Source organism: Scophthalmus maximus, chromosome 21 (assembly GCF_022379125.1).
Source record: "Scophthalmus maximus strain ysfricsl-2021 chromosome 21, ASM2237912v1, whole genome shotgun sequence".
Taxonomy (NCBI): Eukaryota; Metazoa; Chordata; class Actinopteri; order Pleuronectiformes; family Scophthalmidae; genus Scophthalmus; species Scophthalmus maximus.
Window position 1 is genome coordinate 12,159,034 of NC_061535.1, and position 24,439 is coordinate 12,183,472.

The window sequence follows — 24,439 nt, forward strand, 5'->3', positions numbered from 1 at the left end:
TTGAACTTTTCAAACTCGTCCCAACATCTGCTTTATTGGTCGATGCAGATCCCACTTCACAAAGCCACAGATGTACAGAAACAGTTCCGCGGGAGCGACGGCACAAAAAATAATTATATATATACATATATATATGTATATATATAAAGCGCAGTAGCTCGTTATAATGTTGAACATCCTCTTGTTGTAATGAGATGCTTTTATCATGAGATTATGCGCCAGTGAATCTCATAAGCCGCCGCTGAAGGTTAGACAGAAGAGGGGCGATAGTGGAACATGCCGTACCCAGTGAAGAATAATGCAGCGGAATTTCACTTTGCTCCTCCGCCTGATAGAGTCGACAAAAAAGTCCTTTGTGGCGTCCGCATAATAATCACCATCCCATTAAATATCACATTGCCGAGCGAGAACTCATCGTGCGTCGGGATCGGACACAAGAGACTTGACCGGTTCATCGGGGGCCTCGTCCCGCTTCGTGCCCGTGTTGCGTTTTAAACCTGATGGTTGAAACTTTGCCAGGTTTTTTCTCGCTATTTGTTTGGATTTGTCATCAGTGATTTATAGTTATGTGCTTTCCTGATGAATTCATCTTTGTATATGGTTTGTTTCCTTGCTGAAGAGAACTAGCGTCTTCTCACTCTGTGTGTGTGTGTGTGTGTGTGAGTGTGTGTGTGTGTGTGTGTTTGTGTGTTTATGTGTGTGTGTGTGTGTGTGTGTGTGTGTCTTGTGAATATATAAGAGAGTTCCTCCAATTGACCCAAACTGTGTCACATGAAAAATCGAACAAATGAGAGATGTTTTTCGGTACATTCACAGTGGACGTCTTGAAATGCATCACTGAGTGGGCTCATATAGACATTCATTTGCTATCACAGGACGTAGCTGCGAAATCGTAAATTGTCCAAAGTTCTTTCCTAGTTGCCCACGGCCTTTAAATAATGTTCTAACAAATATTGATTAATGCATCACGAGGGGAAACGTGTGGATGTTGCGGACAGGCCCCGGAAGCCTACATGTTTCGAGCTCTGCCTCTGATTGGCTCTTTATGGCCGAGGGCGATGTGTGGTCCCTCCACCGAGCTACCCGCACTAATGGGGATATCATACGAGGCGTTGGAGCTTAGCTTCGCATCGTATTTGATTTGTAAAATGACCGACGGAAAAATACGCCGAGGTTCAGGTTAAAATGTGTCTGTCGGGCTGAAGCACATTAGGAACTGGTGTAGACGCAGGAAACGCAAGAAAACGAAAAAGAGACCAACAACGAAACACACGTGGAAAGGAAGTGAAGAGACGCATTGGAAAGTGTCCTCAAAGTCCAACAGGAAGTGCTAAAAACAAAACCTGAGGAGACAGTATGACGAGCAGACTAGGGAAGAGACCACAACACAAAAACAGGAGACAAAGGAAAGCAACCAAACAGGACATGAAAAACAAAAGATCACAGACGGACCAAAAGCTCAGAAAAGTATGAAATACAACAATAGAAAAAGTCTCTTCAGAGAGTTCCTTAACCCGGGGGGCGGGATTGTGACACACTCTGATCTTTTGAGGTCCAGATTGAAGCAAGAAGGAGATCGGGCCTTTGCAGGAGTTGCTCCTGAAAAAACAGTTTTTTTACTCTTTGGCTTTTCAAACAAGATGAGACCTTTTTATTTTTGGGGTTTTGATTTGAAGCCAAACAACTGTTTGTCGTTTACAATATCGTCCATTAGTCACAGATTATTATAGAAGCGTGGGATTGGATTAAGGGGGGAATTACGCTGGCTGCTGCCTAATTGCGTCATTTTGTTTTGTCACCTTTGCTCATGCCCACGTGTTGGAAGCCATCGCTCTATATCCATTCACCATCCGACTCTCAAGTCATGCGGCCTCCTCAATCGCCCCACTGACAGTGAGTGAGGTCATGGACAGCCGCCGGGCACCGATAATTACCCTCTGACGCGTTTGATCTGCGCCGCAACACGTTCACTGTCAAGTTGAGTTTATGGCCACGAAGAACCAACGCGCTATGACACTATCCGACATATCACACTCAGCGAGGAGTATACTTAGAGAAGGAGAACGGCCCCCGTGCAGTTTGTTGCCAAAGAGGCTTAACGTGCTCTGGTGGCTAAGTGAAAAGAAGAGGTAAACACAATCGGCGATAAAAGCTCGCTGGATTCCGCTTCAGGCCCAGTTTGATCACCGTTATTGGACGCCCGGTGTATTCTTCAGACACCATGAAAGCGTTTCAACAGCGCGGCTCCCAGAGGCCCTCGGATGTGATCTGGATAAGTACATTGAATTAGACTAGTGCTTTAAGGTGGAAACAACAGTGCACCGGGCGCGGATTATGACGGATGAATGGCGACGGGTCGTCTCTCCAGCGCTGCGCGGCTCCAACGAACTTGCACGGGACATTTTTTGGTCAGGCAACTGCGAGTGCGACGCTAACGCATCGACGGCGCGTTGTTACTTAACTGTCTGTCACAGTCGGCGGTAACCTACATTTCTCAGGTGTGTTTTGTTAAACACCGGAACTCGTGTCGGTGCTTTGAACTTAAACCGACATGCTAAGACCTCTTCAGGTTCTGGAACCTGAGAGATGAATAATATGAGGTTTGAATGCATGAGGAGTCATCATAAAATGTTTTAAAGGCAAATTGATTATGCCGCCGAATTCCAGCTGTGTGTTTGTTGTTGATAATGTCAATGTCCATGCCAAGGGATTGAATTCCATGGACACAGATACTGTCGTTTATTCCAAATGCTGCTTCCTTTGTTTCAAGAATTATAGACTTTATTTTTATACCTTTCAACATTCATTCCTCAACCTTTTTGTTTGCTTGGGTTATTTTGATACACGACTCTGTAGAATCCCCCGAGAGCAGGACAGTGAAAAGCCTACAAGGGAACAAACGTGGACGCAGCCTGTATTTGTTGAGCTTTACTTCCTCAGTTTCGGTGCCATGTGCAAGGCTGCGGAATGATAATATTGTGATACCGATGTTTGCTTCTCCACGCGACACGGTGTTGATGATGCCTTTGTTTCGCTGTCAGTGTTCTGCACCGCATGGAAAGGGCTGGGTCGTGTTACAAGTATGATATCATTCACTTCACTCTTGTATAATAACAGGAAATGATTGGATACGTGTTGACAAAGTACCTCCCAGAATGTATCTTAATTTTTCCTCCAGATGTCCGCCCGACTTTCTCCGCACTTGTCGCCAAAGTTCTTGCTCAATGTGGCGACTGTTGAGTTTGCTCTGCAATATTGTCAGGTCTCCGCTATGTAAAGTGCCGGCTCAAGATAACGTATCTTGTGATTTGGCAGCTGTACAATGTATACTTAAGAGTACTAGAATATCAAAAACCTGCTCAGCATGAGTAAAAACGCATGTAGAGTGTAAACCAGGTGACTGCTATTGGTGCTGGGGTTTGTACGCTTCAGCACCATGGACAGGACCTTGTGATAGTATTAGTACTTATGTCCAGACGTCCAGTTTGTGGTTATAGTATATAGTGGTTATAGTATAGTACTCACAGTATGAGTACTTCAGCACCACGGACAGAGCCTGGTCACAGTACGAGTACTTCAGCACCACGGACAGAGCCTGGTCACAGTACGAGTACTTCAGCACCACGGACAGAGCCTGGTCACAGTACGAGTACTTCAGCACCACGGACAGAGCCTGGTCACAGTACGAGTACTTCAGCACCACGGACAGAGCCTGGTCACAGTACGAGTACTTCAGCACCATGGACAGAGCCTGGTCACAGTATGAGTACTTCAGCACCACGGACAGAGCCTGGTCACAGTACGAGTACTTCAGCACCACGGACAGAGCCTGGTCACAGTATGAGTACTTCAGCACCACGGACAGAGCCTGGTCACAGTATGAGTACTTCAGCACCATGGACAGAGCCTGGTCACAGTACGAGTACTTCAGCACCATGGACAGAGCCTGGTCACAGTACGAGTACTTCAGCACCACGGACAGAGCCTGGTCACAGTATGAGTACTTCAGCACCACGGACAGAGCCTGGTCACAGTATGAGTACTTCAGCACCATGGACAGAGCCTGGTCACAGTACGAGTACTTCAGCACCATGGACAGAGCCTGGTCACAGTACGAGTACTTCAGCACCATGGACAGAGCCTGGTCACAGTACGAGTACTTCAGCACCATGGACAGAGCCTGGTCACAGTACGAGTACTTCAGCACCATGGACAGAGCCTGGTCACAGTACGAGTACTTCAGCACCATGGACAGAGCCTGGTCACAGTACGAGTACTTCAGCACCATGGACAGAGCCTGGTCACAGTACGAGTACTTCAGCACCATGGACAGAGCCTGGTCACAGTATGAGTACTTCAGCACCATGGACAGAGCTCGCGTCGTCTCTATGGGAATGGTGCGGTTTGTCCTGAACCTGCTCCCCCTGCTCGCTGCTCCGGGGCTGATGGAGCTTTGTTTTTCGCACCCTGTGCCCCCCCCCCACCAATCCGTCCCACCCCACCCGGCACGTACAGTACACCCTACGTTGACCACCCCCACCTCCCCGCCCCCCTCTGTCCCTGGATCTCTCCCCTCAAACGCACAGGAGCACGCGGTCTATGTGTATATATATAAAAAAAACAAAAAGCCGCCCCCACGCTTTTCCAACTGGAAGCCGCGCGTCTGGATGGCGCCGCCGTGACGCTGACACCGAGTGAGCTCCTGCATCTTTAAAATAGAAAATATATAAATATGTATACATATATATATAACCGAGCAGCTCAGTCACAACTGTGGGGATGATACGGACCGGAGCCCTCTCCCACCGTCGGAGCGAGCCCCAGCCGCTGTAGGGGAGAGCCTCGAACATCAGCTGCTCGACGCGGGTCGCTCTCATTGCTGGAAGCCGCGGCGGAGTCGGTCACATGACAGAACCGGAGGCAGAGATCTAGAGAGCGAGAGAGAGAGAGAGAGAGAGAGAGAGAGAGGAGGAAAAAAAAGGGGCACAGCGTCTCGGCTCGCACCGCCATACTGTCTTTTTGAGCCGTATCGCATTTTTTTTAATCGCAACATTTTTACTCCCGGCTCGGTGAGTACATTTTACAATGGCCTTTTTTTTTGTAAGCATTTTTTTGTCTTTTTAATTCCAACCTCCTCTCCTACCCCCCCCCCCCCCCCCCCCCCCCCCCCACCCTCTCTCCCTCCCTCCCTCTCTTTTCTTATTTTTTTCTTTTTCTTTTTCTTTTTCCTCCTTTTGCTGGTGTTTGAATTTGAGCGCTTGACGTGGGTTTCGGGGGTTTTGAGCGTTTTGCCCCCTGCACAGTCCGCGGGGCTGCCAAGTTTTTAGCATGTTGTTCTGATGGAGAGGGAGAGAGAGAGAGAGGGAGAGAGACAGAGAGAGAGAGAGAGAGAGAGGGAGAGAGAGGCAGGTGTGAGCCGGCGCCGTGGTCCAGTCTCCAGGAGGCTTCCACTTGCTTGCAGTTTTGTTTCGAATGGGGTCGAAACCAAGCAGCTTTCGTCAGTGTTGACATTTTTACAAACATCTATTGTTGGTTTTGAAAACATTTTTTTTTTTTAATTTCTTTTTTTTTTTCTTATATATTTTTTTTTCTTCTTCATTTTTTTTTGGTGTTTTTTGTGTGTGTGTGTGTGTGTGTTTCTGTCGACTTTTGCTGTTGCTATGCTTCGGTTTTGCATTCTGCAGTGTTGCTTGTTCGCCTTCCGAGTTTTGTGATTTTGATGTTTCTCGGCCCCTCGATGATTTTGTTTCCCCCTCTTTTCTTCGTGAGAGGTTTTTTTTTAAAAAAAGAGCAAAACGTTTTAACGTGAAACACTTTTCTTGCAGCCGAGCTCACAGGTTTGTTTCTTCTTTTTTTTTTCTGTGTTTCTCACCTTTTTAATTTTTTTTTTACGACCTCCTTATACTTTCGCTGGTGTCAAGTCATTTTTTTTTGCGGGGGGGGGGGGGGTGTTATCGTTTTTGGTTTTTGGTTTTTGATAGATGATGATGCTGGGTGGACGAGGGGAGTTTTGATTCTTGTTCAATGCGTTTTTCTTTTTTTTTTCTTTTTTTTTTTTCTTTTCTGTGTCGCCGAGGATGAACAGACATTTCCCCTTGTGCAGGTAGGCTCTCAAAAGACACGAGTGGATGAAGTGACACCTTTCTGTTCTGTACAATAAAGAATGCGGTGGCAGAAAAAAAAAAAATATGCACTTGTGGCTGACGTGTTATTTTCGCGGGGGCTGGTCCGACCTGCCCGTTAGAGAGGCCATCGTCCATCACTGTCGGGTCGTGTCATCGATCTATGCATCGGGAAAAAGAAAGAAAAAAAAAAGAAAATGGAAATCAACTGGAAATCGCACGCAGGTCGTTTCGGTCAACAGTCCTTGAAGCCGTCGCAGCTCAGGAATGAGGAGTGTAAGTGGCTACATTCAGGGTCCCCTCGGAAGGATGCACTCTGACGACTTTAATGATCTCCCACGGATAGAGTGTCCCGAGCCTCACATCCATATATCGACTCGGACGAGCAGAAATAACTATTCCCCTCTTCTTCTTCTTCTTCTTCTTCTGCTGCTGCTGCTGCTGCTGCTGCTGCAGCATCAAGTGTTTCTTTAAGCTGCGGTGCAAAGCCTGTGTGTGGGGGGGGGGGGGGGGGGGTAATCAGGACGAACAGTTTGCACTTCAGTCCCTGTATGTCATGGGCAAAGTGTCTCGCTGGACAGAAGTTTTCATCCTCATTGCTTTTGTAGACCCTGGATTCATGAACGCTCTTGTGAATTATCGTCACAGAGCTGCTGACTCAGGACTCGGGCAGGGATTAAAGGGTGAAGCAGGTTTCAGATTAGTGTTATGCTGCAGGGCGTGCAAACTAAATAGATATCACATAGGTTGCAGTCACAGTCGCTGGCATCGTCTGTTCTCCCCCTCTGCGTCTTGTGGGCTTTGCAATATTGCTGTGTGTATCTTCTGTTGCTGACGGCCAATGGAACCGTCTCCAAGTTTGGTCCGCGAGTCAGAAAAGTAACGGAGCCGCAAACCTCATATCCATCCATCCATCCATTCATTCATTCAAACCCTTGCTCATTCAAGATTCACTCACTCACTCATTTCCCCACCCAAGTCCTGGGCTTCTCAATACTGGCTCCGTCGGAGTCCAGCCCGAGCGCCGGATCTCGTCCATTTGCTTCATTTTCGGATCCATATGTATTCAGTTTAACAGAACACAGCTTTTTTTGTCAGGGTCATATTTCAGGCCCATAAAACACCCGAGACTGGACCATTAGGTCTGAGTACAGGCTGTTAAAGCCCCGGTGTCATTAAACCGGCTGCCAGTGGGGATCAGCATCATCGCGGCGCATAATGCGGCGAGATGTGATGCAAGCTTACACTTTTTAATAAATAAAAACAATAAGGCAAACTAATTAGCGCAATTGAGGCGATTGGTTTTATCATGTATTGACGAGCTGTCGCCTGCAGGCATCGGTTTCCCCCTCGTGTGTTCAGTCTATGCGGGGCCATAAAGCGGACGTCCAAGATGAAGAGCCACTCGGGAGGTTGGAATGGTTTTTGGTTGAGTTGTGAGACAATTTAGACACTGTGTGTGTGTGTGTGTGTGTGTGTGTGTGTGTGTGTGTGTGTGTGTGTGTGTGTGTGTGTGTGTGTGTGTGTGTGTGTGTGTGTGTGTGTGTGTGTGTGTGTGGAGCCAAATCGTGAAGGCATCTCTTGCAGAGTTCAGGTCGTGTCTGTGGTCCCATGGAGACGAGTCTGAGAGTTGTGGAGAGGACGGGGGAAGCTGTCCAATCCAATCATTTGATTCTGTTGCACATATTCGGTTTATTCTCCCTTTTTTTTGGGTCTTGCTTTTCAAATCAAAGCTCCACAAGTGTAAATTAAAGCTTCCAAGCTGATCCAGGCGTCAATAATATAACACATTTAGCACATGATCCAAAGGCAAGAGTTGACATGTTGACTCTAATTAACAAGACCTCAGACCAAAGTGTGTCCTCTTCTCTTCGGCAAAATGAAGCCCAGACATGTTGTTCATTCACACTAGGCCTTTTAATATGTGTAAGTAGTAATCAGGTGGTTTAAAAAAAAAAACCAACAACAACTCTGCTCAATCCCCAAACCTGAAAGTGCTGCATCACATCACATCACATCACATCACGACGCGTCGTCACGCCTCTCTGTCTCAGCGTGAGCTCCCTGGACATCTCTCTCCTCCCGCTGAGCGTTATGATAGCATCTTCCCATTTGTGTCCCCCGCCGCGTCATTTCTACCCCTCCAGGCAGTTTCCCGTTATCCGGGGCCGATGCCAGAGCTGCGCTGCAAAATATAATATATATATATACATATATATATGTATATATATATATATATATATACGTATATATATGGCTCACGTGTGGACATGATTAAAACATCACACCAGAACAGGTTGCAGGATGTGTGCAGCGTCTGAATGTGCTGCGTGTGTTTACATCCACGCGCTCCTCAGGGACAACAGTTTCAGCATGACTGAGCTGGACAAATGGGAAGATAATTAATATGCACTAGTCCTTTGCATCTTTTTACACACGTGACGTGTAATTAGTCCGGTGTGTTGTATTCAGCACATGTCACGGAGACGGTAACCTAAAGAGGCACATGCAACGAGCACGGACGCATCTGCTGTTATATCTTCAATAACGCCATTTTCTTCATCTGGCCAGCTTCTTTGGTCTCATACTGGACAGGACACACATGCTGCAAACCAAGAATTGGAAATGTCCAAAGGAAGGACATGTAGGACTTCATGATGGTGATGTTCGCACCTGAAGTCTGAGAGATGTTCCAACGAAGCAGTAGCAGAGCTTTGCTGGATCTGTAGGCCTTGTGTTCCTTACATGTCCGCACACAGAAACCCACTGTCATGATCTGGAATCGAACCAAAGACACATTTGTGAGGTTGCAGAAGGTCACCTTTAATGAAGAGAAAAACAATCGTAAAAATCCAACTCAGGGAAACACAAAAAAAATACGAAGAAACAACAACGGAAAACATCACAGGGAGCAAGTCGGAGCGAGCTGAAGCGGGAGACGTGACAGAACCTCAACCTGAAAGACTAAAGGAAGCACGGAGGCTTTATAGACACACAACAGGAGCGGAGGTAATTGTACCATGTGAAACACATTAGGGCGGGGAAGACAAACACAAGACGTTAAATGACAGGACCACGAGAACCGGGGTGGGGGGGGGGGACAGGGAGGTGCATGTCCCAATAAAAACAGGAAACGCCAAACTCCAGATTAAACAAACACCGGATGACAAGAGGTAAACATGATAAATCAAAGTCTTCAGAGTTCACAGGGGCAAAAGCATGACAACAGTGACTTTGACTTAAATAAAAATATAACTCTAATCAAAAGGTCAAGATGTAAAAATGTGAGATAAAGGTTTCATCTCTATCTTCAACAAAAAGAGATACGAAAAAAGTTTCATGTTTTCCATATTATTGGTATTACAATAAAATGATACATGAATATGCATGTAAGTATGTCATTTGCAGCTTTAGCCATTAAAAACTTCCTTGAAAGTGGAACTTTGGTCGACTGATAAATAATGTACAGCACTAATATGAATGGACTTGTATATATTTATTATAGCACAAGTCACATTCTCTCTTTCTGCCACGTCCGCACACGTGAGAGGCAAGTTAGGGTTTGACATGCGGGGCTGCGGGGCTGCGGGGATCGAACCGCCGACCTTCCGGCAGGTTGGACTAAAACCGTCTCCACCTCCTGATCCCGAGCCGCCCCTTAGTAGCTTTGAGCTGTATTCAATCCTATAGCATCTTCTCAGGAAACATTATTATAAGTAAAAACATAGATTTTTACCTTCCCATTCAAGTTAATAGGAGAGTGGTTTATATACATAGATATAGATATATCCATGTATACATTAGGTATATGCTGCCCCCCCCCCTCCTCAGATAGACGGCTTGCCTTTGACTCATTCTCCTGAAACAAGTGTTAAGCACTTGACTGTCCTGTTCGGAGCGGCTCATTTGATAAGTGAGCGGATCTAACTCCTCATAATCTGGGCAACTAAACCCGCTGCGGAATGAAAAAAGGGTCGAACGGGCCGAACGACTTTCCACCGTCCATCGACTTTTTGAGTCACTTTAAATGAATTGAGCCCTCTGCACTCGACGCGCCGAGACCTCAGCGTAGCTTTGGCACCGTGCGTTGTCTGCCGTGGCTATGTTTCATTAACGTCTGGTCCTGAGTTCCGTGCGGCTGCGCGACGCCGAGGACAGAAGCTGGACACCCGCGAGCACGGCGAACGCTCTTCCGTTTGACCTTTCCAATGGATTCAGAAAAGAGGTTTGCACGCGGAGGGTTGCTCGCGTCCGCATGCGTTTGTGCAGAGGAGATCCACTGGACCCGTTTACTGGAGGGGAGAAAGTGGAGTTTACGCCGCTTCACTAACTTTGTCGGGCTCAGTTTTTTGCTCAGATATCGATCCGACGAAACCCGAGACGAGGCTTCAGGGGTCCCCGTCTGTTTCAGCTCCGGTCGACATATTCAAACCGCTCATCGAAAAAAAATTCCCTTCGGCAGCAGCGTCGCGATCAGCAGATACACGCGTGTGGGTTTTTTGTTCTTAACAGGAGTAAATACAAATTAAAAATCACACAATGGAGTTTTCTGCAGCAGCATCAGCTCCCCCACAAAACCCAGTCTGCTGTTATTAAACTGTATTTAAAAAAAGAAAAATAATGAGTCTCGATGTGAGCACACAAGCTTGTTTCATCTCACTTAACTTTTGGGATTATTAATACATGTTTTTTTTTCATCATTAGAGTTTGAACCCACAGGCGGGTTAGCTAAAGACGACGTGCTATTTCTTTTTTTTTTTTACTCGCATTTGTCTTTTCTGAAAATAATGGAAAGTCTCTGCCCGGCTGTAAACATATATATGTACAGTATATATATATATATTTCGAGACATGGAAGTGTGGCTGAAATATTTTTGGCATAACAATGTCGCTGCATAGAACATTATGTTTATAATACAAACTCACACATGAGATGCACAAGATGAGGAACGAGAGAATGAAACAAATGAGACAAATTGCACTTATTCATCTTTTGACCTTCAGAGGCAGATTTATAAATACAAAAAAAATCAATCTTTCTTTTGGGACTTTTGTTGAATCCCGTCACTATAGTTGCCCGATACCTGGTGGCTCCAGTAAATATACAACTTCAATAACTTGTTTCTCCCTCCATTTTTGTAGTCTTTCAGCCTTCGAAGCCGGGGAGCAGAGACTTGAGTGACACTGCGTCAGGTGTTCGGAGAAGAACAACGCTTTAGAACACTGAAACACATTTGACGCGAGGGATAACGCGCGGGAAAAAAATGGCCTACAGGTCAAGGGCGTCGCGTTTCAAATTGTGAGATTATCGCCAGAACCGGCCAAGGCGCGCCTAATTTGAGATTAAGATGCAAAACGAGCGCGAGTGGAAATTTTGAGTTGACCAGGGCATGTCGATGATAAGAGTAGGAACAGCGTGCATGGGAAATATGTAATTGTGGAGATCACTTTCCTTTTTTTTTTACTGATAATTGATCATTCCGGATGGCAGCTACTGTGCATGGACAGTGTCTTCCTGGAGGAGACCCGCGCTCAAACAAACACAGACAAACGCCTGATCCGATGCGTCTGCGGCGGATGACTGGCGCCGTCTGGGCGGCTGTGGGAGGCTCGCCGAGTCGGACAATGAAGAAGAGTCACAAACGAAAACCGCAATAAAAACAGGCAGACGAGCGGCACGGCCTTTCCGCCATAAGCAGGTGGTCGGAAGGCCTCCAGATGCTGCAGAGGAGGCGGCGAGGCGGATAATGTCCTGCCTAGATTCCCCCGGGGACCCCGGCCACCGTGGCGCGTCCCCCATCTGGGTCAGCTCCAGGCGGGTTCTGCAGGGATCAGCTGTTTTTTTCCCCGCTGTCGTTTTCCCCGCCGGGGGCCTCAGCTGTCTCTCACCTGCTCGTGACCGGCACTGCAGGCGCCGGCGCTGACACACATCCGCAGTCTCAACAGACGTGATGTAACACCGCGCTGGTGACGGGCACAGCCACATCGACACCCTAGATTTCGTTTTTTTTTTTTTTTTTACTGCATCCGCATAGAGACACTTTCCAGAAGTATGGCGGGTATTACTGGATCTTACCGAGGGAAGGGCCCAGGGGCCATTTGGCCTCTTAGGCGCCTCAGTTTGCAGTGAGTGTAAGCGTTTGCAGTTGGAAAGTCAATCAAAGGGCTACAAAGACGCGCAAAGTGACTTCAGAAAGATGCAGAGGGTTATGAAGTGACTGAAAAAGAGTACGCGGACTGAGCCGAGAAAGACCCAAAGAAATGCAACATCCTTACAACTTACTACAGAAAGTTACTACGAAAAGACAAAGTTACTACAAAGAGACACAAAGTAACTACAAAAAGACCCAGTGTGACGACAAAGAGACACAAATTACGTCATAGAGACACAAAGTTTCTACAAAGAACTGCAATGTTACGACAAAGAACTATAAAGTTACTACAAAGAGAAACAAAGTTTCTACAAGTTTTGCAGTGACATGCAAAATTACACCGAAGAGAAACAATAGATCACACAGAGACAGAATTTTCCGTACCGGCTGCATCATTTGTACTTGTACGTCTCTTTCAGTCTTAGTGTCGTTGTAGTTAAAAATGGGGGCGGGGGCTTTTTACATGTCTGTGCCCAGGGACCCAGTTTTCTCCTCGTCCGGCCGTGTCCATGCGGCAGTTCAAGACTGGAGTCACAAGGTTTGAAAATGTTGAACTTTGATATACAGACCTGTTTATGAGCCTGGACATCACTTTAACAAAAAGATGCCAAAGGGAGGAGTACATTCAAATATCTCATTTTGTTCTTTCCTCTCATCCGGACCGAGCGCTGGCTATAACTGCGGCTGCTCTTTATCGGACTCACGACTTCCACTCTCTGTCTGTGTGCAGAATTCAGACCGAGGGACGTGAGATGGATCCATCCTTCCTATCGCATTACGCCATCTTTTAAAGTGCTTTAGTCTGATAAGTCCTGTGTACTTACGTTAAAGTCTTGCTGGTGCTTAGACTTAATAAGGGGAAATTAAAGTGGCTCTGGAAAGTAGTCAAACCCCCCGTTGCATATTTATCCCGGTATTGATTTGATTTAAAAATGGATTAAAGATACATTCTGGGGATTCGCTTTGAAACACAGAATAACCAGTAATGACAGAGCGAAAGCACACAAAAAAAAAAAAGACAGTGGACTCTTTGCCCTGGCACAATAAAGCGAGCTAAAGTCACTTCCTGCTTACCTCATCAGTTTCACCGTATAAACAGAAAAAGATATTCAGATATATTATTATCAATCGATGCCATGGGGAAGTTTCACAGTAGAGAAAAAAAAAGAGGACGTACACAAAGAGAATAAGAAATATACTGACTGTCATCACACAAATAAGATATAGTCTAGATTTTGCGCAGTCAGTAATAAAAACTAGGTGTATATATATATATTTGTGTGTGTGTGTGTGTGTGCCTAGGAATACCATGGATGGATATTTCAAGGCGACGGAACCCGAAAGCCGAGAGAAAAGAGAGATATTTCAACACGGAGGCGTCTTGGCTCACGCGCCCGCGAGGATCACGACCTCAATTTCCAGCGCCTGGCCGCTGGGGAAGCACAGGTGCGCTCAGGTGGACACGTGCTAGCTCGCTCTCGCTAGCTGGCCGCTGGGTTGGGCGTACTAACCCGAGGGCAGAAACATGTCCGCCGAGCCGACCTTCTTCATGTTTCTCCTCAGCGAGCGGTTCACTCGGGGGTTGGTGGGGGGGGGGGGGGGGTGTCGGTGATGGCGGAAATGCATTTCGGCCCCACGTGCCAACTTTGACCGAGCCTGACGGGGGGAGTCCTCAGCTGACCGCGGCAAACGGACGGGGCCTCGGAGGCTTTTTCCATTGGCCGAACGTCTTCCCTGCGAAGGCCCGTCCCGTTCCGCGGTGGGAAGAACGCGGCGCAGATTACCTGTGGTTTATTAAGCGTCTCATCTCTGGGTTTGAGCAGCACGTTGAACACAAAGTGAGATCAACCCCCGCGTGAGGTAATCCCAATTTAGTGCGTGCGTGTGCAGGACGGCGTGCTCGCCGGATTGAGATGAGGAATGGCAAACGTCGCTCCGATTACACTCAGGCTCCAGAGGCTCCCCGAGCTAAATTGGAGTTTTTTGAAAATAAAAATGAAATAAAAAGGCAAAAAATACGATCTGTCACGTAGGCCTGGTCGCCACGTGCGCTTCACGGGCAAACAAATAGAACTGCCATCATTTAATTCCCCACTTAGCCTCGGAAAAGCAGTCGTCTCCTGAAACATGAATAGCCTGTTGAGTCTATCAGGTGGCATCGTGTAGATAAAGCTTCATTCTTCATATTGATTCCCCCCCCCCCCCCCCTTCTCCAGGTTTTGACATCAGAGGAAATCAAGGAGCTCATTGCCGTTTGTTCTCGCAGATGCCCGAGGCTTATTACAGCCTCTATTTCTGTTTCCATCCAACGTCCCCCTAGTAGACAGGAAGCACCAGTCTGTGGCTCGGACTTCTGCTCTTTTTATTGAAAATCTAAAAGGGGAGAAAGGAAAAAAGAAAAAGAAGCACCTGTAGACATCAAGTAGCCTGGTGTAATATTATCGGAGGGTATCGAGTTGATTTAATTATTAATACGCCAGCCTTTTCAATGGGTATAGATGAAGATCTGGCCGTATGCGAGGACACATTCATAAATAAACGGAGGGAATTCCAAAGGGCTCACTTATTTTTTTTCCTTCTTGCCACTGTAATTGAGTGGTACCAATCATCTCATCCAATTCCCCCCGGAAGAAAGCAAATGGGCACGTTTTCCCAAACGTTGAATCCTTCCAGACTATGTCGCACGTCTTGTTAGGCTCCAAATTTAACGGGGTTCATTTCAGTAAAGAATGTTTGTGTGTATGGCATGAAGACATGGAGTGAAGCAGACATCTTCAATGTTTGAAAATCTAAAAATGTTTTAATGGCCAAATGAATTGAAAGCCCAAAAACTTCTGCTCTGCAGGTTTCCGTTCGCTCTGCAGCCGTCACGTGACGTGGACCCCACCGGGGACGTCTGTCCGGGGCCTCTCCTTAGTATTATTGTTCCTATTGTTTTTTCGTCTTACTGTATGTCTACGGGACACCTGTCAGTGACAGCATCGGGGAATACAAACACAGTTAAGCAATCAGGCGGACACATTACCTATGTTAATGACGTTAATTGCAGACATGCGGGTTTGAAATATTCATCCAAATTAGTCACATCATTTAGGCAGGGATCCCTCTCGCAGTGAGCGTAATCGCTGGACTAATTGGGTCAGCCGATGCAAGTCGAAACGGTTTGAAAAGCAATTTCGCTTTATGCTTCACAAAGGAGAACGAGCACTAACGTAGGATGCAAATGTGCGGGGTTGTGGGGAGAGGATGCAAGAAAAAGGCCAACGCGCATTTCACCGTAAGAAAGCTGAGCGTTCAGCTGCCATTATTCCTTCAGGATTTATGGGTCAGAATGTGTGTGTGTGTGTGTGTGTGTGTGTGTGTGTGTGTTTGCCGAGCGGACGGTGTGAGCGGATTTCATAAGTATGTCAGCAACACTTTTCGGTGCTGCAGAGCTGAACAGGGTCAGATGAAAAAGCGAAGCACTCTTTCACATTTCTCTTACCACACCAAACACACAGGGGGAGTTCACAACCATCTGAAAAACATATAACATATATATATGTACATATAACTATAATGCCAGTTGCATCCAGGGAATCAATTTGACAGAACATGTCACAGTTTAGATGACATATAAACACATATCTGTTCACAACTACATCATGGTAATGGTTTATTGAATGCTTATATTCTAGTTATGAATGCCAGACCTGCTAAAGCAAAATGTTCTTTTTCTCTCCAAGCTAATTCACAATAGCGCACAAACCAAGTGGAGGAGACGATGTGTCGGGACAAGCCCTCAGTGGCACTCGCCCCCTTCCTTTGGTCACCTCTATTTCACCTCATTCTCAGATTCCATCCGCCCGCCGCTCCATCCTCAGAGATCCCACCAGAAGCCCCCCGAGACCCAGATCTTTCGTGCGTTGGCTCAGCGGGACCCTGCCCAGGTCTCTGCCGGCTGATTATTTGAGCATTTCTGTCTCCTCGGCTTTATCGTCTGTGTTAGCTTATAGACATCGCATCCATGAACATCATCCTGCGTTCAAAATCCATTTTCATCCCAGATTTGAGCTCTGCATTCACGGAGGGAAAAAACGAAACAATAATCACTTTATCGCAAGTGACAAAACAAATCCATAGTGTTTAACGTATATAATGAATAATGAATTTATTAGTGGCACTCAATATGGGGAGGATCTGAACGGCAACATATGGGCGACGCTTGTTGGTGAGCTGAAGTAATTAATCAAGTTGTGTCTATGCACAATGTTTACTGTGAAAACAACGTCCCGGAGAAATGGAAACGAGCGCCTCCGGGCTTCACATCTCTTTCATAACTGGTGTAGTGGTTCGCGCATTCGCCTCACAGCAAGAAGGTTCTGGGTTGGAGTCCCGGTTCAAACCGACCGGGGCCTTTCTGTGTGGAGTTTGCATGTTCTCCCCGTGTATGCGTGGGTTCTCTCTGGGTTCTCCGGCTTCCTCCCACAGTCCAGAGACATGCAGAATGGAGTCAGGTTCATTGGAGACTCTAAATTGACCGTAGGTGTGAGAGTGAATGGTTGTCCGTCTCTGTATGTGGCCCTGTGATAGGCTGGCGACCTGTCCAGGGTGAACTCCGCCCTTTGCCCAATGTCAGCTGGGACTGGCTCCAGCTCCCCCATGACCCTTAAGTGGATTAAGCGGTAGACAATGTATCTTTTATAATGCAGCGTCACCAGCTGTTATATGCATATGGGCAAAGCAGCAACCGGTTTAACTCCGTCCATTTCCATGCAAGCACACAAGAAAGTGCATCACTCTTTCTCGCCTGTCTCACTCGCACCCTGGCCTTCGCTGTGTGATCTGAGCCGATCTCCCCTTCCAACCCCCTTTTTGTTTCGTGGCAGAACCCATTCTTGCTATACGCTTTGATTTTGACACACAGATCCAGTGGCACAAAGCGGCGCGGTGAGGCGCTGCAGGAGGTGCTGGCAGAGGTTGAAAGTGGGCTCGAGTCGCCGTTGAAAAAAGCGAAGGTGCGGCGACAAGCTTTGTAAAAGGCGGCGAGGAGAAGTTGAAGGTGATGCCGGTGTGATCCACAAATTGCCCCCGGATCAATGCATGAAGAAGTGGTGGGAGCCTACATTTTGCGCTTCTCAAATCTCATTTGTGACTCATTTATGCATATTCCAGTGAAGGCGTTAAACATCCAATTGTCCAGGCAATAACCACCCAACAGCTGCACTACATCAGGCAGCCAGTGCATTAACCTGTCCTCTTATTTACTGCTGTGGAAATAATGGGACGCAGTGTGGGCACAATAGTTTGGAGATGGAAACGCCACATGCATATTAGAAAAAATGAAATGAGAAAGGCAAAAAATATATATATATATATACACTATATATATTCACAGTCAGGGCAACTGTGGTTGATTCAGTGTTATTACTTCCAACACCTCTTTGCAGTTGCTGTTCGCTGTACCCAATAAGTTTCTGGCTCACACGTGTTCCTGTCCGGCCGCTTGGTGCAAAGTGGGAGAACACGGCGAAGGTCACCTTAATAATGTTAGCACTGACTTCAGCCTCTTAGTGTGTGGGGGGGGGAATAAAGCTCCGAACTCAACAAAACCGAAGGAGTTGCTTCATCCGTTTTCAACGCGGAGGCGCCGCAGGAAGCTGGCACAAGCTGGCAGCTAATGGAAGGCGGTCGAGTACGGTTCAGTTAAGGAGGAGAAACCTTTGGGGACGAGTGCAAACTGCAGGCAACGGCTTCTTCTTGTTCACTCAAACATAAAATATATCACAATATATAATCTTTAAAATTAAGCTTAATAATACGGAGATAATCTTACTATGATGAGTCTCTGTCTTTTATATATTAATGTATGTATGTTTGTAAATCACAACCAGCTCACAAACCATCCGACCTTCTTCGCACTTGACATGTGTGTTGGCGGGTAAGGGAATTGCAGTGATGCTGGGGACTGGACTCGTCGACGTCAGTGACGTGGTCAAATGGCTCAATGACAGCGTCTGGTCCGAAAACAGAACATTCATGGATCCAAGCTTGATTCTTCATGGAGAGCAGTTTTTTTTTTTTAAAACATCTAAAGTGCGGGAGTACTTTAAACAAAGACCCACCAAATGTGGTGCTCTGTATTACTTCTGTTTTTAATTGAACTGCCATGTTTGCCAAGGAAACAGCTTTACGACTGTCGAGTGTGAAGTTGAAGTTGCAACCGCCAAGAATGGGAATGATTCGTAAAGGGGTTCAATAGGAATTTCAGTCTGGGCCTTGTTATCAGTCGCTCATACGCTGACTGCCACTCTCAGAGCTTTAAAGGCACAGTGGCACAAATTTAGCTCATCTTAGCATAAAAACTAGAGTCAGGCGGAAAGAGCGGGCTTGTCTCTGTCTTCAGCAAAATCCGCCTAGCAACACCCCTAAAGTTCACCAACTATAATCGTATATTTGTTTTGTTTGACCGGACAAATTAGTCGAGCACAAATATGTTGTTTCCATGCTTCAGATTTAGTTTGGATAAAACAAATCAGTCGGCTTGCTAATCAATTTTTATGCTAAAACCAGCAGCTGGCTAGCTTGACTTAGCATAAAGAACAAAAACTGAAATTCTGCTTTTACTCTTTGGTTGTCGTACAGATTTAATAAAGTAAATGTAGTAAATATATAAAACAGATATACTGGTTGTTAGCTATAGAGATCCTGGTTGGCACTTTATCTTTGGATAAAGTAAAGCTAGCTTCCCCTGTTCCCAGTGTTTGAGCTAAGCTAAACTACCCAGCTGTGGTTGCTAGCCAAGAAGCACATTACCCAAAATGGCCGACTATTGTTTTAACTCTGAAAAAGAAATAAGATTCATTTTAAAACATAACTTTATGTATATATATATATTTTTTGGAAGAAAACACGATACAGGAATAGCTTCCTCTTCCTGCGACAGTAATTGCAAACGGGACAGTAGCAGGGTAAAGGTTGAAGAGAGGGATTATTTTCAGATTTTCTTTTGTGCCTTATCCCAATATGATGCGGTCGTGAAAATGATCTGAATAACCCTTAAGGCTGGAGAGCACTGGACCAACTGGAGGGTCATTACATTTTTTCTGAGTGGCGTGTGGACACTGAGTAGACAGTTATTTTACCTGCAGGGCAAATGATGTATTATCGCCAGGAGCAGGTCCAAAGATGTGCCACGGGGCTTGTCTGGGTTGGTCCTGCCTTTCAGATGTCTAGAGCCCTGCGTCATGTTAAATTGTAACCTTTCTGCCAGAGTAATATTTTGTTTATTCTATTTATATGTCTAAAAGAAAAGGAAACTTAATAAGATAAATAAGTAGTAGAGTAACATATCTATTGGTCGAAGGAGGGTGTATGTCTGATGTCGACCATTAGAATATACGGGACTTCATACATCTTCGTGGTAGTATTTTGCAATCTGGATTTCTGTATATGTCTGTCATGTAGAAGAAAAAAAATTGACTTCATGTTTTTACTTACAATTTCTTTGTAAATCAGATGTAACGTCACAAAATTATTGACTTTAAACTGTGTGTGATTAGGTCAGTTTTTCTGTCTCACATTTAAGGATTGTTAGAAATGATTAGTGCTCATATTTGGAAGTGGCTGCTAAAATAACTGAATAAGGTATGCAAATATGCACAGCGGGACAGTGTCTCACTCAAATCTCCATTGTCTGGAAATGAGTAAAAAAAAAAAATAGTTTCACAGAGCACCAGTAAAATACATAATTTGACCAGGAGTCAGCTTGCTGCTCAAATAGGCATATTAATGGGGACAGGGTGTGGGGGCACAGTGGACTTTAGCAGACCGGACTACTAATTCTGCATCAACACGATACTGATTCATAACGACTGCAGCAGCTCACAGGATAACAGCCCCACTGTGCGTCGTTATGGACATTAATAGAGAGATTGTCCCATTCAGGGTGTATAATGGCAAATTAAGTCTCAAATTCATTGCTAAAAAACCAAAGCTATGACACTTTCCTCTCGGAGAGTGAATCAGATGTGAATGGATTATCCATTTTAAGGTCTTAATGTACTCTATTAGGCTGGTACATTGCTCACTATTAGGCCCTGGAAACAAACAGTTGACTGTCTGTCTCCGGGCTAGGTGTGGACACACCGATAGGGTCCAGCTGGCCCTCATTCCACCCCCCACCCCCCCCCCCCCCACACACACACACACCCCAAAGTGGCAGTTTCCATAGCAACCAAGGTCGTGGCACAGACCCCCGCACTCGTGAGGATGTGATAAACTGAGTGTCCGGGTGGAAGAGTAAACAGTCATAATGCCGGCGCCCCCTTCAGGGTCACGAGGTAGAAAGGACATAAAACATGATCACATTGGTCCCAGTCATAATTTACAGTATGACGCCATTAGGAATTACGCGTTGCGCTGACCCACGGCGGGGAAATAAATACAAAAATAAACACGATTGACTCCTTTGTTTATTGTGTAACTATATCCCCCCCCCCCCCCCCCCCCAGCAAAACGAGTCTCAGGCGCGAGGTAAACATTTTAAAAAAGCACAAACATTCTCAAGCTGTGCTGAGTCACGCCGGCTCGCGTGGGAAATCAACACATTCAAGAGCAGCGGAAAAAACGCTCCGCGTAAGTTCTCAAGATGGCTCTCGGTCGCCTTGTTGTGCTTTCAGGTCTCGTCCCCCCCCGCTTGGATCTCTGCCAGTGTCATAGTAATGTGTTGGGGATGTGTCATCGTCTCATCCCAGGCAACACTTCTTTTTTTTCAGATGAATCTGCTAAGGGCTCCCTCCTTGTGCTGGATTCGCTGGAGTCACACACACACACACACACACGCACACACACACACACATACACAATCGGGAGACTGTTTATTTTTAGACGGCCCCGGGGGCTGACTTTTATTTCGAGTGATTCAATAAGTGCTGGGAAATTCAGAGACTTTGAAAACTTCTTTTCTGGGTCTGAGATGTATCGCCCTCGGAAAGGTCAGCAGAAATTAGTGGAGGAGGTGGGGAAACTTAACCTCTACACGGGTCTGACTGACACGGAGACAGAAGTGGCTTGATTGCAGCCATTGTGTACTCTTGTGTTTGATGATAATGACACTGTCGTCGTCGGCTGCATACATATTCCATGAGCTGCCTATCGTGGATTTAGAAAGACTGTTGAGATTGTCGCCGTCCCATGGCAGCACGGTGCTGCGACGGTGGCTAATGACTTTGTCGAGAGCCGACTTTTGTGGCCCATCGCCCCGACTCTCGGGCCGCTTTGAAAAGCCTCTGCAGCTGTTGCTGCTTGTGGTCTTTGTCGGCGCATTGGGGCCCCTGATAAATATTCATTGTGGTTTCATGGTTCAAACTGGTCCGCTTTGTCCGAGCGAGGTTCAGCAGTTCAGACCACACGGCGTTCAACGGATCGCCGCTGCTGTTCAACACAAACTCGCCGTCCTCCCATCGGGAGCCTTCCGTGGACGAGTTCCGATATTCGTCGGCCAGTGGGAAATTAGGCTGAAAATCGGGTGGTGTTGAGAACTAGGCGTCGGAGAAGAAGATCAACCGCACGTTCCTGTCCGTGCATAAAGCGTGAGCTGCGAGTTAGTTGGTTAGCCTAGCTTAGCATTAAAAACTGGAACAATGAGTACTGTGATTTGAGAGGCTGCAGCAGGAGAGTGAAGGTCTTAGCCAGGAAACAGAAAGGAGAATATGAAATCACATTGGGAAAACAAATTGTAAAAAAGGAATTGAATGCACTTCTTTGATCTCAGACTTTTAAAACAAAGGCCTGATCAACATGCTAAGATGACTGTGACATCACTATTTGCCGAAATCCTACTAATGTCTACATTGCAATCACTGAAAACCATGGGAACAAAAGATTGCAGCATGATTTCACGCTCTAAACGTCATGCGAACCCCAGTGTCAACATCACCTGCATCCCTGGCTGTTTGCAGAGCATCGTCACATCTCCCCGAAACACGTGCGGGGGGCGGGAACATCCGCACATATGCAGTTCGCACTGTGCGCGCAGGACGACTGCACAGTGGCCTTCCAGAAACGCCGAGGTGCAGAACGGCAGCAGCACTTTTCGCTTTCTGCTTCCTCTGTGTTGTTCAAAGAGAATTCTTTACGCCAGCAACTAAAGATCTGCGCACGCTGTATACGCTGCATAGTAAACGTGACCCAGCAGCACGAGGCGGCACACTTCAGCACTCGTATTGATTACCGACGGAGGGATGCGGAATGCGGCATCTGTAGACGCAGTTGGGTCTTGATGAGCATTCCGCCTCGGGACATTAGCGGGGAAAATTCAGATGGATATCAAGGTTCTCCCCCTTTCTGATGCATCTCACTGGTTTATTTTAGTTTTTTTTAAACATACAAAAATTGGCAGTTCACCAAGAAAACCTGGAGTTGGGCCAAATTAGCAGGGGGGGGGGGGGGGGGGGGGCATGGTGATGACACTTTGGGGCATAGCTGTCCGTATGCTTGGTGTGTAATCAGTGTTATCTTAAATGTTCACAATGACCCGGCCAATCATTTAGTAAAATCATGTCCTTGTTAGGAAATTAAATTTTCACAAAAATTTGAAAAAAACAAACACATACAGATACAGATGCATAAATCTGTTTCAGACTGCAGTCTTACTTACTGTTATCACATAATGTAACTGAGTTTTCTGAGTAACAAAGTATATTTTATATATATTATAATTTGAATATATCTTAAAGGATACTGATTTTAAAGGTTTGTATTGTTGACATGCAAAATCAACATGTTTATGTGCCCACTAGTATCCAAGTGAACTGTTCAATCACACACAGGTCATCATGTTTATGAGAGAAATATAGAGCAACCTCTTTGTTTGCCTGCATTAATCATATTGATGTACTGATTGATTTTTGAAGACGAAGGAAAACCTCGACGCTGACGTGCTCAAAAAAACCGAGACTCTAACAATCCAGTTTGAGCACAAAATCCATAACGAGACAAAATCATCGGCGAGAGCTAAAAAACAAAAACAAAAAAACCCAGGCGTAGCAGTGGTTGAAAGGATACGGTTCTCGCTGGGCCTCAAACAGAGTCAGCAGAAGATAAAAGAAGAGAAAAAAAACATGTTAAATGTTTTATGTTAAAAGAGAGTAAAAAGGCAGGAAAAGGAGTCTGATATGTTTGCAACCAAAACACACCAGCGACGCCACATGTATTTTTGTGTATTTGTGCAGCTGTTTCATGCAGACAGGAGTGAAAAATGATCAGATTCAGACTCAGTGGAGCCACTTAATGGACATAATTAACAGATTCTTGGGGAAACGAGGCAAACGACTGAGGAGGCCATTTTTACTGTACGTCATCCTGGTGTAGAGAGTTTTGTTGAGTTCTACGTATAATTTTCACAATAATAAAGTACTTAATCTTTTGGCGCAGCAGCACCAAATAATCATAAGTGTCAGGACTTAAAGAAATTGTGCAAGAAACTATGTTTATTCCTCCCAAAAGAAGAACCAAATTGCTGGGAAATGGGTTTTTTTTCTGATGAAATTACAACTTTACTCCTTTAATATCACGTCTTTTCTTTTCTCAATTACGACCGTATTCCCGAAAATGGCCTAAATAAATTTGTTGAGGTTTGTAATCTGGTGCGTAGTTGTTTTCCACACTCAGTTGTTGGTAGTTGAAATATCCAACAACTGTACTTTGATATTGAGCCGGCAGCTCAGCAATTTCCCAAAGGCATATGGCCTGATTCCTATGCAAAATAATCAGCTTCATTTTTGTGGCAATGAGCACTATGAGGAGTGATGCATCCTCTGTATCACGTTTTCTTCATAGTATGAGGATCTTTACATCGATATTCAGATTTGTACCCAAAGTAGGCAGGCTAAAGAAAACATGTTCCTTTTTATTTTCCATATCTTATTCACTTGGCACTGAGAGTGACATTCGAGTTCAGTCCAATCATTTTTCGTCATATTCTCCTTCACCTCCTGTCTATTACACCCAAACACACTTTCGTCAATGGGCTCCCGGGTGAGTCATTAGTAGGGGGAGAAAGTCATTACATGTCATCTGCATACTGAATGATGGAGCCGCCGCTGCCGCACAGTCGCCTTTGTCATTAAAACGCTCATCGCCGAGATGCACAAGTGGATTCAGCCGGATACTCGGGAATATCTT

At 45.8% G+C, this 24,439-nt stretch overlaps 1 protein-coding gene across 1 annotated transcript in view; it reads left to right on the top strand.

Annotated features, from left to right (window-relative positions):
- Positions 1-4,921: 4,921 nt before the first annotated feature.
- Positions 4,922-24,439, top strand: part of LOC118291294 (RNA-binding Raly-like protein) — an 81,738-nt gene continuing 62,220 nt past the window's right edge. Inside the window, exon 1 of the mRNA XM_035619448.2 lies at positions 4,922-5,069. The gene's annotated coding sequence lies outside the window, so the exon portion shown is untranslated. The remainder of the gene's footprint in view (positions 5,070-24,439) is intronic.